The sequence below is a fragment of the Carettochelys insculpta genome, chromosome 5, assembly GCF_033958435.1.
Source record: "Carettochelys insculpta isolate YL-2023 chromosome 5, ASM3395843v1, whole genome shotgun sequence".
Taxonomy (NCBI): domain Eukaryota; kingdom Metazoa; phylum Chordata; order Testudines; family Carettochelyidae; genus Carettochelys; species Carettochelys insculpta.
Genome location: NC_134141.1, coordinates 73,080,694 through 73,097,094, shown reverse-complemented (window position 1 = coordinate 73,097,094; position 16,401 = coordinate 73,080,694). Strand labels below are relative to the sequence as shown.

General features: G+C 43.3%; 1 protein-coding gene across 2 annotated transcripts in view; it reads right to left on the bottom strand.

Annotated features, from left to right (window-relative positions):
• The window catches only part of MCTP1 (multiple C2 and transmembrane domain containing 1), a 362,568-nt gene that overhangs the window by 259,781 nt on the left and 86,386 nt on the right, over positions 1-16,401 (bottom strand). The gene's annotated exons all lie outside the window — the stretch shown is intronic.

Sequence of the window (16,401 nt, the reverse complement as noted above, 5' to 3'; positions counted from 1 at the left end):
AGAACGTAAGAATGACCATACTGATCAGACTAAGTCAGTCAAGACTAGTATTGTGTCTTCTGACAGTGGCCCATGCCATGTGCCCCAGCAAGAATGAAAAGAACAGGTAATCAAGTGACATGTTCCTTCTCACTCATTCACAGCTTCTGATGAAAAAGCTAAAAGTTACATGCAGAGTTATGCGGAAGTCACTGGAACTGCCTGGGCTGATTCTGTTGCAGAGCCCTAAATAATCATTAAATTGGATTCCCACCCCCCCGCCACCCATATTGAATTTTACCCATCTGAACCTGGATGAACACAGTCATAGTTATTTTTATATATTTCCATATAGCATTCCAAACAAATTCTCAAATATAGCTATCATATAGACAAGTTATTACATGTATTAAAATCTGCTTTTATAGAAACTTTCAGGAAGTATTTAAAAACACATTCATTAAGTAGTAACTACAAGTGTGTGGACACAAAACAAAACAAAAACTTTCTGACCAGCTAATGTCACTTACAGATCGTTTATGTAAAACGCAGTCCTGGTCTTTCCTCTCACATGTACTTTGAGTGTTAAATATGAATGTGTTTGTAGGCTGGCTTACAACTTCTGTAGGTAAGAGGTGGTACAAATTTCAATCTCGCCAACTCCAGTCATTCAAAATCAAAAGCCAAGCCCTGAAAAATAAAGTGGCTTGACAAAATAACTCTAAAGAGGATGGAGGGAGGCTGTTCTTGGTAGCAATGGATGGCAGAATAAGGAGCAATGGTTTCATGTTAAAGAATTAGACATTTGTGGAGAAACTAGAGAGGGTCCAGAAAAGAATGATTCAAGGTCTAGAGAATGTGACCTATGAAAAAAGGTTGAAAGGATTGGGCTTGTTTAGTTTGGAAAAGAGAAGATTGAGGGGAGACATGATAGCAGTTTTCAGGTATCTAAAAGGGAGTCATAAGGAGGAAGCAGAGAACTTGTTCTTCTTGCCCTCTGAGGATAGAACAAGAGGCAACGGGCCTAAACTGCAGCAAGGAAGGTTTAGGTTGGACATTAGGAAAAAGTGCTTAACTGTCAGGGTGGTCAAACAGTGGAATAAATTGCCAAGGGAGGTTGTGGAATCTCCATCGCTGGAGATATTTAAGAACAGGTTAGATAGATGTCTATCAGGGATAGTTTAGATTGTACTTGGTCCTGCCATTGGGACAGGGGGCTGGACTCGATGGCCTCTTGAGGTCCCTTCCAGTCCTAGTGTTCTGTGATTCTATGATTTTGTGTTGGATAAGGAAAATCTATTTCACTAGGCGGGTGGTGAAGCACTAGAATGGCTTAAAGAGGTGGTGGAATCTCCATCTCTAGAGGTTTAAATCCCAGCTTGACAGTCCGGGCTGGGATGATTTAGTAAGGGTTGATCCTGCTTTGGGCCAGGGCTGGACTTTACCTCCTGAGGTCCCTTCCAACCCTAGGGATTCCATGAAAGTAGCAAGTTACAGATTCTTTTTATTTACCTTCTGGACTCGAGTCTTTAAGGTTCACATTTGCAAACTATTTTCTTCCACCTTGAGGGCTAGAAATGACACTTACAGTAAGAAAAAAAGATTTGCACATGTTCACCTGACTTCAGACTTTTCAAAAGAAGTTTTGCTTGTATAGATAAATATAGATATGTAGAGAGACTTGGCATAAAAACTGTGCACGTTAACTCTCTATATTGATTGGGGGCAATTTATACAGATAGAAATTTGCTTACCTAATTAACATTAGAAGTCAATGGATCACATGGTGCTATCTTCAGGACATTCCCAACTACTAAAGTAGTTTACACTGAATTTTAAAATCATTCACCTACACTAGCACTGTACTGCAGAAATACTAAATCACTTTCAAGAACAGCTAAGCCATGTGTCATTAAAACTTTTGTCACTCAGGGCTGTGAAAAACACACCCTGGGAACGATAGAAATTTTAGCAAGGAAAACCACTGATATGGACAGCACTTCAGCAGGAGGAGCCACACTTCTGTCAATGAAGTTACTGCCTGGCATTAGGGGAGATTTTATTTGGTCAACTGGAGAACACTCTCCAGGTGATGAAGAGCAGCTACACTGCTTACCTTACAGCAGTACAGCTGCAAAAACACATCCCTAGGACTGGAAGGTGCTGAGCGTACATGTACCCTAGACAGGTTAGATCATGAATACCTTGTGAAGACCTTGAGTCCTCTGGGACTAGGGACCTCACAGATCAATTGCCCAAGCTCTGATGCCAGTTGGTATCTCCTACAGCTCTTGTACATTCCCCAAAAATCTCACCACAGGTATGTCTTCCGAGTTTACCTTTGGAATGGTGCATAATAATGAAAGCCAGACTTTTCACATGATTTTGAACACAGCTAACTCTTTAGACAACAGCACAAGCATTACATGGATCTATACAAAATAAATATGGCTACTTTATATTTTCTCACCACTCTGAACAGTCCAGGATCTATCCTTCCCTTTCCTCCCCCGCCCTCCACCCTTCAGCATGTACGTCTTCTCCTGTTCTACACCCTCCCAAAAACAGCCACTGAAATTTCTTATAACCTCCAGCTCCACAGTCAACCTCATTAGGTGCTCAGAATCCCCATCAGGTCATTTGTGGCTTAACTACCAGCCCTCTTGGGCAGACAGATTCTTTCAGATAAAAGGAAACTTACTCTCAACGGTGGTTCTATTTAGAACACACTTACGTTAAACCATTATGCTTAGCTCTGAACTCCCTCCTCTCCATTTTTGCTTCTGTGCAATGGAAACAATACAACATTCATCTTAAAGAAATATGCTCCTCTCACACACCCTTCCTAACTACTCTACATAACAATGAAGGACTCCTCAGCCCTTACCCCAAGCTGCACACCACATTATTTTGTTCTGTTTTGTCGCCTTTTTTTTTTTTTTTTTTTAAAAAAGAAAAAATCATTTTAATGCTTACTTATAAAGTCTCTTTTCCAAAATACAAGTGATATCTTTATGGCGGGAAATCTTAAAGGAAAATTCTTGATATTTCCCTCTATACATTTCCAAACAAACCATTCAAAACACAACATGTGTGGCACTTCACAGTTTGGAAGTGGCAAATGTGGTAGCCAGCAAGTCCCCTGCAACAGGTCATAGAGCCTGGATAATTAAAAGCCTATTTCATTCAGTGAAGGAGCATCAGGTATGAGATTTCAGTTATTGCTTACTTAGGTTAGTGCCACAAGGAACACCATCCTCCATTTTAACACTCACCAGAAATAAGTCCAAATTATGTCAATTTAATGTCTCATCTCAAAGATGAGATCTACAACCATGCCACACACCCCTCTTTCATTAAAATCTATTTGCATAGTAGCAGGTCTTCTGGCCTGTGCCCAGAACAGCTCTCCAGATAAAAGCAGGATAGAGCACCCTTCAGTCCCCACTCCACCCCCCTCAAAAAAGGGCAGAGGACTAAATGCACTGAGTTGATCACAACGTGAGCGCACCCCCCCCCCCACACACACAGTAGAGCTGCACTGTTTCTGCTGCCTATCAGGCCTTACATCTCCATAAGTACTACAGGGTAGGCTTAACCTTTTGACTTTAGAGAGTATCTAGGTTCAGAGGTAGCCCACAGAAGTTTTATTCTTTCATTGTAGTATGCTACGTGTCTGTACTGCATTTTGTAGAAGCTATTCAAGTAGCTGCAAACCTAGTCAGACTTACAACACATGTATCAATTTAAATTTTAATTAACTCAACTTGTGTGTAAATTCACATTTTGAGAAAACTCATTAGCTGTAATATTCCCATCTCAAAAGCTCGGAGAGAACAATTTATGTTTAAGATCTTTGTCTCAGGCACAATTTGTTGCTTAAGCAAAAACCTGAGGGACATCAAACTTAAGAAGTTCCACTGCCTGATATGGGCTAGTGTTCCCAAAGGCTTTCCCCTCTCCTCTGTCAGCCCTTACAATCACAGAATTCTAAGGCTGGAAGGGACCTCAGGAGGTCAGCTAATCCAGCCACTCCCTAAAGCAAGATCAACCCTATGTAAATCATCCCAGACAGGGCTGCGTCAAGCCGTGACTTAAAAACCTCTAGGGATGGAGATTCTACCACCTCTCTTGATAATGCATTCCAGTTCTTCACCATCCTCCTGGTGAAATAGTTTTTCCTAATATCCAACCCACACCTCTTCCGCTGTAACTTCAGACCATTGCTCCTTGTTCCATCAATTGTCACCACTGAGAACAGTCTCTCTCCATCCTCTTTAGAGCCCCTTTCAGAAAGTTGAAGACTGCTATCAAATCACGCCCCCAGTCTTCTCTTCTGCAAATTAAATATTAAGCCCAAATCTCTCAGCCTCTCCTCACAGGTCATGTGCTCCAGACCCCCAGTCATTTTTGTTCCCATCCACTGAACCCTCTCCAATGCATCCACATCCTTTCTATACTGGAGGGCCCAGAACTGGACACAATACTCCAGATGAGGCCTCACTGGAGCTGACTACAGGGGAATAACTTCTCTAAATATTCTGGAAGTTTCTCTCCCAAAACACCACTCGCCTTCCTGGCTACAAGGAGACACTGTTGACTCGCATCAAGCCTCTCATCCACTGTAATCCCCAGGTCCTTTTCTGCTGCACTGGTACTTAGCCAGCCAGTCAATCTCCAGCTTGCAACAGTGCTTGGGATTCTTCCCTTCCAAGTACAGGACCATATTTGCTCTTCTTACTGAGCATCAGGATGGTTTTTTCCCTGTGCCTTCCATAAGGCCCGTTTAAAATACTGCCAGTTCTCCTGAACTGGTTTCCCTGTCATGAGCTTCCCAGGGGATCCTGCCCATCAGCTCTCTCAAGGAGTCAAAGTCTGCTCTTCTGAAATCAAGTGTGTGTGTGTGTGTATATATATTACTGCTCACCTTCTTCCTTTTGTCAGAATCTTGAAATCTACCATCTCATGATCACTACAGCCCAGGTTTCCACTCACTTATATTTCTCCTACTATTTCTTCCCTGCTTGTGAGCAGCAGGTTAAGCTGCACACAGCCCCTGGTTGGTTCCTTCGCACTTGTACCAGGAAGTTATCCCCAACATGCTTCAAAAACTTCCTGGGTTGTACGTGTGCTGTTATATTGGCCTCCTAACAAATGTTTGGGTGATTAAAAAGTCTCCCAGGAGAACCAGCGCCTGTGATTTTGAAGCTTCTCTTAGTTGTCTGAAGAAATTTTCATCTGCCTGATCTGGGGGCCTATAGCAAACACCAAACACTACATCGCCTCTGCTGCTTCCACTTCTAAGCTTAACCCAAAGACACTCAGCTGTCTCTTCTCCCTCCACAAACTGGAGCTCTGAACAATCATATCGCTCTCACATAAATCCCAACTCCTCCTCTTCTCCTCCCCTGCCTGTCCTTCCTGAAGGTTTATACCCTTCCATGACAGGGATCCAGTTACGTGAGTGATCCCACCAAGTTTCCCTTAGTCCAATCACCTCATCTTTCACTGTGCCAGGGCCTCTAATTCCTCCTGTTTCCCAGGCTTCTTGCATTTGTGTACAAACACCTTAAACAATAAAGCTGATTGGCCTACTTTCTCCTTTCAAACGAGTGGTCCTCCTTTGTTGTACCTTCTCCCTTCCCCACTTACCTCAGGGCTTGGGTCACCCTCCCCTGACAAACATAGTTTAAAAGCCCTTCTCACTGGGCTTGCAAGCCTACTCCCAAAAATGCTCTTCCATCTCTTCATTAGGTGGATCTCATCTCTTCCTAGCAATCCTTGCTCTCAAAACAGAACCCCAGGGTTGAAAAAATTAAATCCCACTCTCTGACAACCTGCGCAAACACACATTTACTTCCATGATTTGACAAGCTCTACCTGGACCCCTTCCTTCAACAGGGAGAATGGATGAGAATACCACTTGCACTCCATATTCTTTGATCTTCCTTCCCAGAGTTACATAATCTGCAGTGATCTGCTCAAGGTTATTTTTTGCTGTGCCGTTGGTTCCTACATGGAGAATTAGAAAGGGGTAATAATCCACAGGTTTGATGGTTTCTGGAAGTCTCTGTCACATTCTGGATTCTAGCTCCTGGTAAGCGGCAAACTTCCCAAGATTGCAGGTCTGGGCAGCAGATGGATGACTCAGTCCATCTTAGGAGGAAGTTCCCGTACTCCTCCTCCTCCACCACCACCACCTATCATCTTCTCTTGGGTGGGTGGTTGGGGGGTCATAGAACTGCTATCCCTAGGGTTAGTCATCCAGTGCCTTCCTGCCAGTGGGGTCATCTTCTGAGCCCTTCTCCGAGAGGTCTCTGCCACAGCATTCTGCACTATATCACCCATACAGAGAGCTTGAAAGCGGTTGCTTACCTCTACAGGAATTGGAGGTCACTGAATTGGCTTTTGTCTCCTGCAGCTGCAGCCAATCAAGGCCTGTGTAGCCCTTGAAAAAGGCTTTCCCCAGGAAGGATGGGGGAAGGAGACAGAGGACAGATCAGGACTGGGGAAAGAAGGCTCACCAGGGAGAAGAGTTATAGGGTTGTGTTATAGGGAGGAAATCTAGTGGAAGTGGCCCAGGGAGGTAGACTGTGGCTCTAGGAGGGAAGCCCCTCCTACCACAGCTGCCTAGGGACCTTGGGCTGGAACCAAGATCTTGTGGGAGGGGACTGGGTTCACACCAGACCATCCCACATATCAGGCCAGCCCTAGAGGGGCAGGAGGCAAGGCACAGGCCTCCTCCCAGAAAAAAGACTGCATTTTTGGACTAGCCAATGATGAGAACGGCCCGGTGATATTGTGAACCGGGTCCTTGCAAGTACAAGAGGCAGAGTAAGGGACATGGCAGGCCTCTGAGGCTATCTTTAAGCCTCCACGTAGTGCAGGGACCCATAGGGACGAGCCCGGGGTTGCATCACAACCTCAAGTCCTCTAACCTTTCCTTCCAAGTTGGTGACCAGCTTGCACCTGGTACATACGAAATCCTTTATCTTTCAGGAGGAAAACACATGCAGTGCAGGTCATGATAGCTGACTTGTCAGGAAACTTGCCACTATCCATTTATTTTTTTCCTCCTTTCTTCAGAGAATTAGCTCAGATATTAGACCTGACTTGTAGGACAGAAGAGAAACAAAACTATAAAAAAAGAAATTAAATATGGGACTTCCCCCCCCAAGGCAAACTCCCAGGCAAGCTCCCCTGTTTGCAGCTCCCCCTGGTCGCTAGCCTCTCGCTTGTGAAGACTTCTTTCCTGAGCTTTGCATTTGTATGGGGCAATGCCCCCCATCCCCCACAGATGCTATGTGGCCGGCAGGCTAGGTCCCCCAGCCACACACACGGCACATGCTGGCTGCGTGTTGCAGACCATGCTTCCAGACAGTAGCATGTCTTGACCTGCATGGAGTGAAGGTTTATGCTTCACGTTTTCTGGGGCTCACCAAGCATCAGGGGCCAGACCCTGGCAGTAGATATTTTCAGGGCTGCCCCCCAGCTGCCTAAGCGCAAAACAGATTGAAAAATACCAAGTGCCTCTAGGGTGTCAGCCCCTGAGTAAACACATGCTGGGGGCCTGTCCTCTGCCAACTCATATTAACATGATCCAGTACTTTCCCTTCCCAAAGAGTCTGTGTTCAGTGTGTTTTCACTGCAGGAAAAGTAGCTGAGTGACCCGTTATGGCACAGTCAGCTGCGTGCTCCCTTATTTTTAAGTCACTTTTTCTTTTTCCCATGGAACTCCGTGCTTTTCTTCTTTTATGCTTTGCTTGAGAGAAATACAAAGTCATTCGCAAGTTGCATAGGCATAATGGGTACATGGTAGAGTCCGGGGGGTGTCCCCCAGCTCGTTAGGGTGCTTTATCTTCTGTTTGCTGTATTTTCACAGAGGGAAAAGTCGTTGAGCAACCTGTTGAGATGGTATAGTCACCTGGGTGCTGCCAGAGCTTATTTGCTAAGGATAATTCACCTACTGAAGCCCACTTCTTTTGGTGGTTTTCCCCTGGGATTCCCTGAGATTAATATGTGGTCTTTTCCTAGTAGCACGGAGCCAGTTTGTTCCGCTTGGGTATCACAGGGTTTGGCTTCTGAAGTCCCTGTTTGGTGTTTGTTTTTCGTGGGGGAGGGGTTGGAAATTAGGTGAGTGACTTGTTGACATGGTACAGTCAGGTTATTTTTTTCACGTCACTGTTCTTTAAAAAGGGACAGAATGAAGCACAGTCCCAGCAACAGACACTTGGAAATGGGTTGGTGGGGGGCGGGGGTGTAACGTGGGCAATTCAAAAAAATTTCTCGTTGGGCAAAGAGACTTCAGAAAAATGGCCATTTGGTTTCAGCAAGGGGGGAATGAGGGCAATGCATTCTGAAATCACACACACACACACACACACACACACACACACACATCCCCAACCACTTTCAGGGCATTTTTTTTCCCCATAAAGCATCAGCAAGAAAACCCAGTGTACCATAGGGCTGAGGGAACTGTGGGATAGGTTCCCACAATGCAACAGTCGAACTTTGGCAATTTAGTGGGGACGTGCTGTCAACTTTGTGGACAGGTATGGAAATTCAACTTTGACTTTAGAAAAAACAGTTTTACAAGGTAGACTTGTAATAAACCTTTATTTCTTAGAGGTAGCCTGATTTACACAAAGTTACTCTGGAATTACTTTAACGTCATGGGTGGAGACTCACTTTATTCAGGAATAAGTGTTTTACTTTAATGCACTCTGTTGGATTCAGATATGTAAGAAGGAGGAATAAAGCACTGTAATTCCCACATAAAAGCCTATGTATCAGTCGTAAGCAGCCTTTGACCCATCAGACGTTTTATTTACCATTGCCCTGGTGCAAGTTCTCCAGATTTTGCTGGTTTCTGACTCAGTAGCAACTCCCTCTTTTCAAATCTCTCAGTACCTGCCACCCTGTCAGTCATCAACTTCCTGTGGGGATGGGAGTCAAGAGAATCTAAAAGTGAAGGCCTGTGAGAGCTCAGTTGAGCTCTAACTTGATGGAGGGAGAGGGGAGGAACCTAACTGAGTTCCAGGCAGAAGGCTTAGGGAAGAGGATTACAGGGGTAAAAGGGTCTTGTACAAGATGGGGGATCAGAATAAGAATCTGGAAGGGATCTGGGAGCTGCAAACAAGGGGCTGCTACCAGGGGAATTTGCCTGGGAACCCAACTGAATCAGGTGAGAACTATTGGGTGTGGTGGTTTCCTGAGCTGTTTGGTTGTTTGAATTTGAGCTTCAGTTACTGACTGACCTCAATTACTTGTGGGTGAGTTTGATTGCTAGGCTGATTGTTTGAATTTGAATTTCAGCTTGCTAGGCCGATTGTGTGAATTTGCATTTCTGCATCTGAATTTTTTTGCTAGGCTGATTGTCTGCTTGAATTTGAATTTCAGTTACTGTGGCTGTGTGTGTGTGTGTGTGGGAGAGAGAGAGAGACCCTCCCCCTGTGACTCTCAAGGGGTAGGAGGGACCAAAGGAAAGAAGTCTTCACCCTGCACAGGGCAGGACACACCACTGTCTGGTCCCCAAAGCCCAGCTGCAACGTGTGCAGTGGGACAGGAGCTAGCCCACCAGCCAAAATGAGATCCTGACTTTCTTGATAGCTCCATGGTAGGACTCTCTTTCATGGCTAGATGTGATCACCACACTGATCAGAATGAAAATGCATTCGGATTGCCAAGCTTCCTGTTTCCTACTTCCTACACACATGGAGAGCAGCAGAAATTAAAGCTGACAGAACGTATGCATTCTGGGCATTGTGGGATACCCCTGGAGGGCAATAAAATTTATTGCAAGTAGCACTGTTTCCACACTAGCATTAATTTGAGCTTTTAAATTCCAACTTGGCAGTACACCGCATCAGAGGGTTGAAGCAAGAAAGTCAACCACGGTGCCTGTGAAAATTGACCTTATGGTATTTGAACTGAAGACAGTCACATTGTAAAAGCAAGCTAAGTGCCTTAAATAAAAATCAGCTTAATGCTCTCGTGTAGACATGGCTTCAGCCACTACTAGTACTACTGGTAACATCAGCCAGCTCACCCGTACATCTGCTGCTTCCCACATTTCATTGGTTCCAAATGAAAAAAGGTCTTCAAGTCCTTTCCTTGACAGTTTCTAAAAGTTATCATAGTCAGCATTAATTGGCCTGCACACACCTCTGTTGGGAAATGGTGAAAAATACAATTAATCTGGACTTCAAATGGAAATTAAAAGTTCACATCCCACATTGAGCCTCAGCATTTCCTTATATTCCTTTTCCTTCAAATTCTGGCACACACTTAAAATGTGCTGTTTTCAAAATCAAGCCAAACATCTGAATCTTATTTTGGCTCACAGACTTTAAGTATTGTAGAATTAGCATACCAATCTATAGATTCCTCAAATTCTTCTTGATCACAGCTATGTAAAATTACAGCTACAGCAATCTTGAAGTGCTAAATTAACGGTGTCAGATGTACTGTCACAGATGTACCTAAACAATTATAGGATTTGCAGACCTTTGCATATTTCTTGCTAAATACAAATACCTTTAGAAAAAACTAATAATGAAGATATTCTATTGTTAAAGGCAGAACATTTGGGCATGAATAAACTTAATACATTTTAGTGTATAACTTACTTTATAGATTAATTAAAAAGTTAATTGACCATTGCTATTTAAATCCTACACAGTTTTAAATATTGATCATTCATGATATGTTTTGTGTGAATATTTTGCATCATCATGACCTAATTCCAAGAAATTTTATGAAAATGAGGTTGTTCAAAAGCTCACCTGATATGTGTGGGGTGGGGGGGAAGACTAATCTGGGAATAATTAAATTGATACTCTATTTTATAGACTTTTGTGACCACCACAGAAGATAATAGATAATTATTTTCCAGGGCACACCCTGGTTTAATTTTTCCTGATGCTTATAAAACTGACACTTAACTCGACATTGTTGTACACAACAAATACTGGTAAACATGTTTATGCCGCCATATGGACTCAAGGATAGGTTTGGAAAAAAAAAAAAAAAAAATCAGCCCACAAGCCCAGGTCCCAGAGATCCAGGTTTAAAATGCAGCAGAGGCATACTTGGTTACCCATTTTCCAATTCCTTTAGAATGGTGTTTCATCCAAACCACTAATCCCATAGCTGAAAGGGTGAAACAACTGATATTTGAAACTACAAATTGCAACTTGGAGAGGCCCTGAAATAATAGTACTAATTTTCAGCAGAAGAAAGTTCAACAGAAACGGTCTAGTCTACACAATTCATCATCTATGTAAAACATGTCTCTCTGGTCAATGCAACAGATGTGGTATACTTTGGCTGCAGTTTGTTTACAAGCAAGTCATGCGAGACAGCATTCAGTCATACTAGAGAAATACAGCTAGATGGAAGTACTATAAAATGGATGTATTACAGGTTTGTTTTTTTAACAAACAAACCACATTACTAGAGAATAATCATGAGTGGCTCACTATCACATTGGAAGGGCACAAAAATCAGATTGCTAGAACTGGAAGGAACCTTGAGAGGTTATCAAACCCAGTCCCCTGCCCAAATGGCAGGGCCAGGCACTATGTAGTTAATCCCTCAGATGGTTTATCCAACCTGCTTTTAGATATCTCCAGTGATGGACATTCCACAACCTTCCTAGACAATTTATTCCAGTGTTTAAACATCCTAACAGTTAGGAAGTTTTTCCTAATGTCCAGCTCAAATCTCCCATGCTGCAATTTAAGACCATCAGTTTTTGTCCTATCAGAGGATAAAGAACAATTTTTATCCTGCCTCCTTCTAGCACCCTTTTAGGTGCTTTAGAACTGCTATCACGTTCCTCTCATTCTTCTCTTTCCCAAACTAAACAAAACCAAATTCTTTCAGTCTTCCCTCACAAGTCACGTTTTCTAGACCATTAATCATTTTCATTGCTCTTCTCTGCTGCCTTTCCACTTTCCCCAGATTGGTCTTGAAATGTGTTGCCCAGAACTGGACACAATACTCCAATCAGCACAGAGTAGAGTGGAAGATCTACTTCTCTTGTCAATGGATCCCAGAAGCAACTTTTTTTTTTTTGCCACACTGTTGACTACCCATATTGAGTAGGGTTCAGGTCTGTTCACTATCTTAAATCAAGGATTTCAATAAACAGCAGAGAGCACATTTATAAAAGGTTCTTTGGTTAAAGAAAGCGTCCTGTGTTCTCTCTACAGGGCCACATTTTCTTTCCAAAGTGTGTGGTTCAGGTGATGAGATCCTATGAAGTAATAGAGCTTGTGGGCCTCTTTTCCTTCCCTTTCCCACACAGGAAGTTGGGCTAGTGGCGTCTCACCAGAAGAAGCCAGAGAATCCCCACAATTCACAGGCAAAATAATTCTGAGTGGGGCAAACAGGTGCCCAATGACTGGAACGCTCTTCTCCCAAGTAGTTTGACGGGCTACACAGCCCATATTAGACATGTCTGTATAAAAGAGCAGGAAGCCAAACTTGTAAAGGTTTCCACTTTAACCTCCTGAGTAAAATGGAAGGCCACTTGTCAAAGTTTCCACTTTCCTCAACTTTGTTATACTCTACTACTTCCTCATTTTTGCCGGTCCACTGTGCTCTGGACATATTGGTCCATAAATAGATGGTTCTGATGGCATCAATTATCACAGGGTTGGTGAGTCAGGGGCAGTTTTTTTGAAAAATGGTTGGTTGTTTTTAACGGTGGGGCTGGGGGAGTGTGGGCAATGCACTCTGGGATGACAACATCACACCCACCAACACTTGTGGCACATTTTTCCCCATAAAATCCTAGCAACAAAAAAATACCCAAGTACAAAGGGGCTACAGGAACTGTGGGATAAGAGCCCACAATGCACTGCTGCAACAGTGAATTTAGGCATTTTACTGGGAACACAGCAAGTGGATTTTTGATAGCAAGTTTGGACATTCATCCTTGACTTTACAAAAACGAGTGTCAAAAAGTTGACTAACAAATTCAACTTTATTCCCAAATCTGACCCTAAGATTAACAAATCAGGGGTTGTGGTTGCCCCTCCATCATTGACCATCTGTGCTACCAAGGAACTGTGGCCTGTATTATACAAGAGGTCAGACTATACAACCATAAAGGATGCTTACTGATCTGCTGAGCTAACAATTTGGATTTAAACAGAGTGAATTTAAGGTACAATAGTTTTTCCTGAATAACTGCACTTGTGGGTACTTATTCTAGAATGATAGTTCTTGTTCCTGATTGGACTAGTCCACTTTCAGTGTAAAGTAAACAAACTGAATAAGGCGCTACAAGTATATACACAAAGGTATTTAATTCAGGAATAGTTATTCCAGATATAGTTACTTTTGTATTATTAATTTTAAATACATCTGTTTCTGATATCATATTCTTATTGTAATCACAGCAAATATTTCATGGGATTAACCTAAAGTCACTCCACAAAGCCTTTAGCAAACTGCATGACAGTGACTATGCAGAATACAATGATATGGCTGAAAATTACATTCCATCATTTCTTACAGTCAAAAATTGAATTGGGGGAGGAAACAAAGCTCTTGAAATGCCTTCTGAGACAAGCAGGAATGGCTTGCTGGTTGGGAACTGAAGCACTTAGAACAAATATTAATTTGTTAAAGTAAGTAGAATAGAATTATGAATGTTACCAAGTCGAAGAAATATTTGGTTTTAAGAAAATGTGAACTGTTTGTACATGCTGTGCTACATGGCTGTGTAGAACTGTGCAAAGGTCAAAAACTAAATTTGGATCAACTTGCTTACTTTTAGGCATGGACAAATTATGTACAGTTGTATATTGCTAATATTTTATGTAATAACAGGTGTACATTTTACTGAAGGCTCTCAAAAGAACCATAAAGAATTAAATGTTCTTGTCCCATTTAGTAGACAGGAACACAGAAGATTACACAGCTATCTAAGAGAGGCAGGCAATCTGGGGTAATTAGGAACTGTTCTCCTGGCCTCTAGCTCTTGATGCCAAAAGCCATTATAAATAATGTCTGTAGTAAGGCTAGAGTTTGTATGAATTTTCTAGTCATGTGTGAAGGTCTGATTCACATACACCTTTGTGATCCAGATCACTGGCCCTATTCATCCTGCTTCACACTGCTCTAGGCACAAAGAAGGGGAAAAAAAACCCAACCTTCCAAGCTAAAGATTCCCCAGGTGGCATAATCATCTCTGCTAGCTAGAAGCAAAAGGAACTTCATCAGTGAGAATAAAGCTGGAACATACCCATGTTTTATGAATTCTCTGCTGTGAGAATGGCCCCTTGGAACCCAGGGCAGTCAAGCCTGAGGCCATTCTCTATTACAAAAGGGGCTGCCCTAGCCCACCAATCATTAACAACAGGAAGCTACAAAGTACACGTTAAACTGCCTTTACCCCTGCTGCTGTCTGACTTCCCACCACCACATCTTCATCCACCAATCTACAACAGCATGAAGCACATTCAGCCTAACACAGCAAGCAAAACTAACAGAACATACAAAGCAAACAGACTAGCACGGCTTACTCTCTGTTATTAATACACACCTAGACAGTCCTTAGGTTCTTCAGTGACAACATCAGCGGCACCACCAGTTTCTAAGCGTACTCCATTTTAGAAAGCTGGATACTTTCACTAAAAGCTACTAATTATTGTTTAGTGAGCCAAATATGTGGCTAACCAAGTTACAACAAAGGATGATTACCATACTAAACATCAAGGCTGAAATTTTCACTTCTCCTGATTAGACACTAGCACAAATTTAACATGTGAAAGGGCTTTAATTAAGGTTGTCAAGCATCTGATTTTCAACTGCGGGGGGGGGGGGGGGGGAACCCCACACCATGGTGGCTTGGATCAGCATTTCTGACTAAATGTTTAAAGTCCCATCAGTAGCACAGCAGGGGTCTGAAGCTAAAGGCCTTTGGCACTGCAACTCCCTCAGGAAGTTTGCACCTCTCACCCCAACCCATCTCCCCAGCTCTGAGCCTCCTCCCGCACTCCTGCCCCAGCCCATGTGAGCGAAGGTTGGGGAGAAGCCAGCAATGGAGTAAGTGGGCATAAAGGAATCATGGATTAGATTTTGTGCCATTGGGAAGCTGGCAATCCTAGTTCCAGTCCCATTGTAAGGCCTTATCCAAATCAGAGAACAGAACCCCATGCTGAGTTGTTTTGTTTATCCCAACATAGTTCTAGCAATTCTGTACTTCTGATATAATGGAATTGGTCATGGAAGCTAACGTAACTCTGGTTCAAACTTCTAACTTGCTTTTATCAGAATTATTCAATTAGATCTTAATCCTATGGACTATCTGGCAACAGCTTCGCGTCTTATTCTGAAACGGAGTATTATTATACGTCATTACCTGCACTGACAGTCTCTCTCAATTAAAGACCAGGGCAGTGGTCACTCAATTTTAAAGAGCCATTCTCAGGGTGAATCTACACCTATGGGGAAAAAAACTGACATGCTGCAGCCAGTGTTTCAGCGTTTGATTTTGTGCATTTGGTATAGACACAGCAAAAAATCGACCTCTCTAGGCTTGGCCATCAACCCTGATACTCCACACTATTGCATGGCGTACAGGACCTGGGCCTGAGACCCAAGAGGTCTGCACTACACTAGGGGAGAAACAATTCTAGCTATGCCAATTATATAGCTAGAACTGACTACCTGCAACGTGTAGACCTAACCCTAGTTTCCTCCCACAAGGCACTCTTACTGAAGAGCTGTTGTAGCACTCAAAATTTTGCCTGCAAAAAAGAACCATACTTGGGTAGAGACCAAGTTTCCTGTAACCTCTGTACTGGGGCTGGGCCCGGGCCCACTGAGCCATGGAACTCAACCTGGAACTTCCCTAGGGGTACTGCTGCCAGGGTACAGGTGCAACTTCTGTAGGCACCACGGCCTAGACTGGACCTGTCCCCACTGTGGAGGGTGGGGGCAGGCATCCCTCCCCACATCTGTACCTGCTGGAACTGCAGAAACCATCTGACCTAGCCCCAAGCTGTTGTGATGAGTGATGGCTAGGGGCAGCCCTCTTTCCCTTGGGCAACCTGCATACCACACTCTTCATTTCCCCAACCTCACCCAGAACCCTTGCACTACTGAATTCCAAACCTCTGCCCTAGGCCTGAGCCCTAACCCATGCACAGGACCCCTTGGCCCCACCCTGCCACATGAACTTTATGAGCACCGATATGAAAGTGCTATGTTACACTTCAGCTCCATGGTGGTGCATATAAAACTCACTCCATTCAGGGGAGAGAAAAAAATAGAGCAAACACACTGGATAGAGGATGCTCCAAAACTTGAAACTATCCTTGATCTTTAGTGAGAGGCATTGGTGGAGGATTGCAACAAGTACAATAAATCCTCAATATAATAAAAATCGAGGGGAGAAGGTTG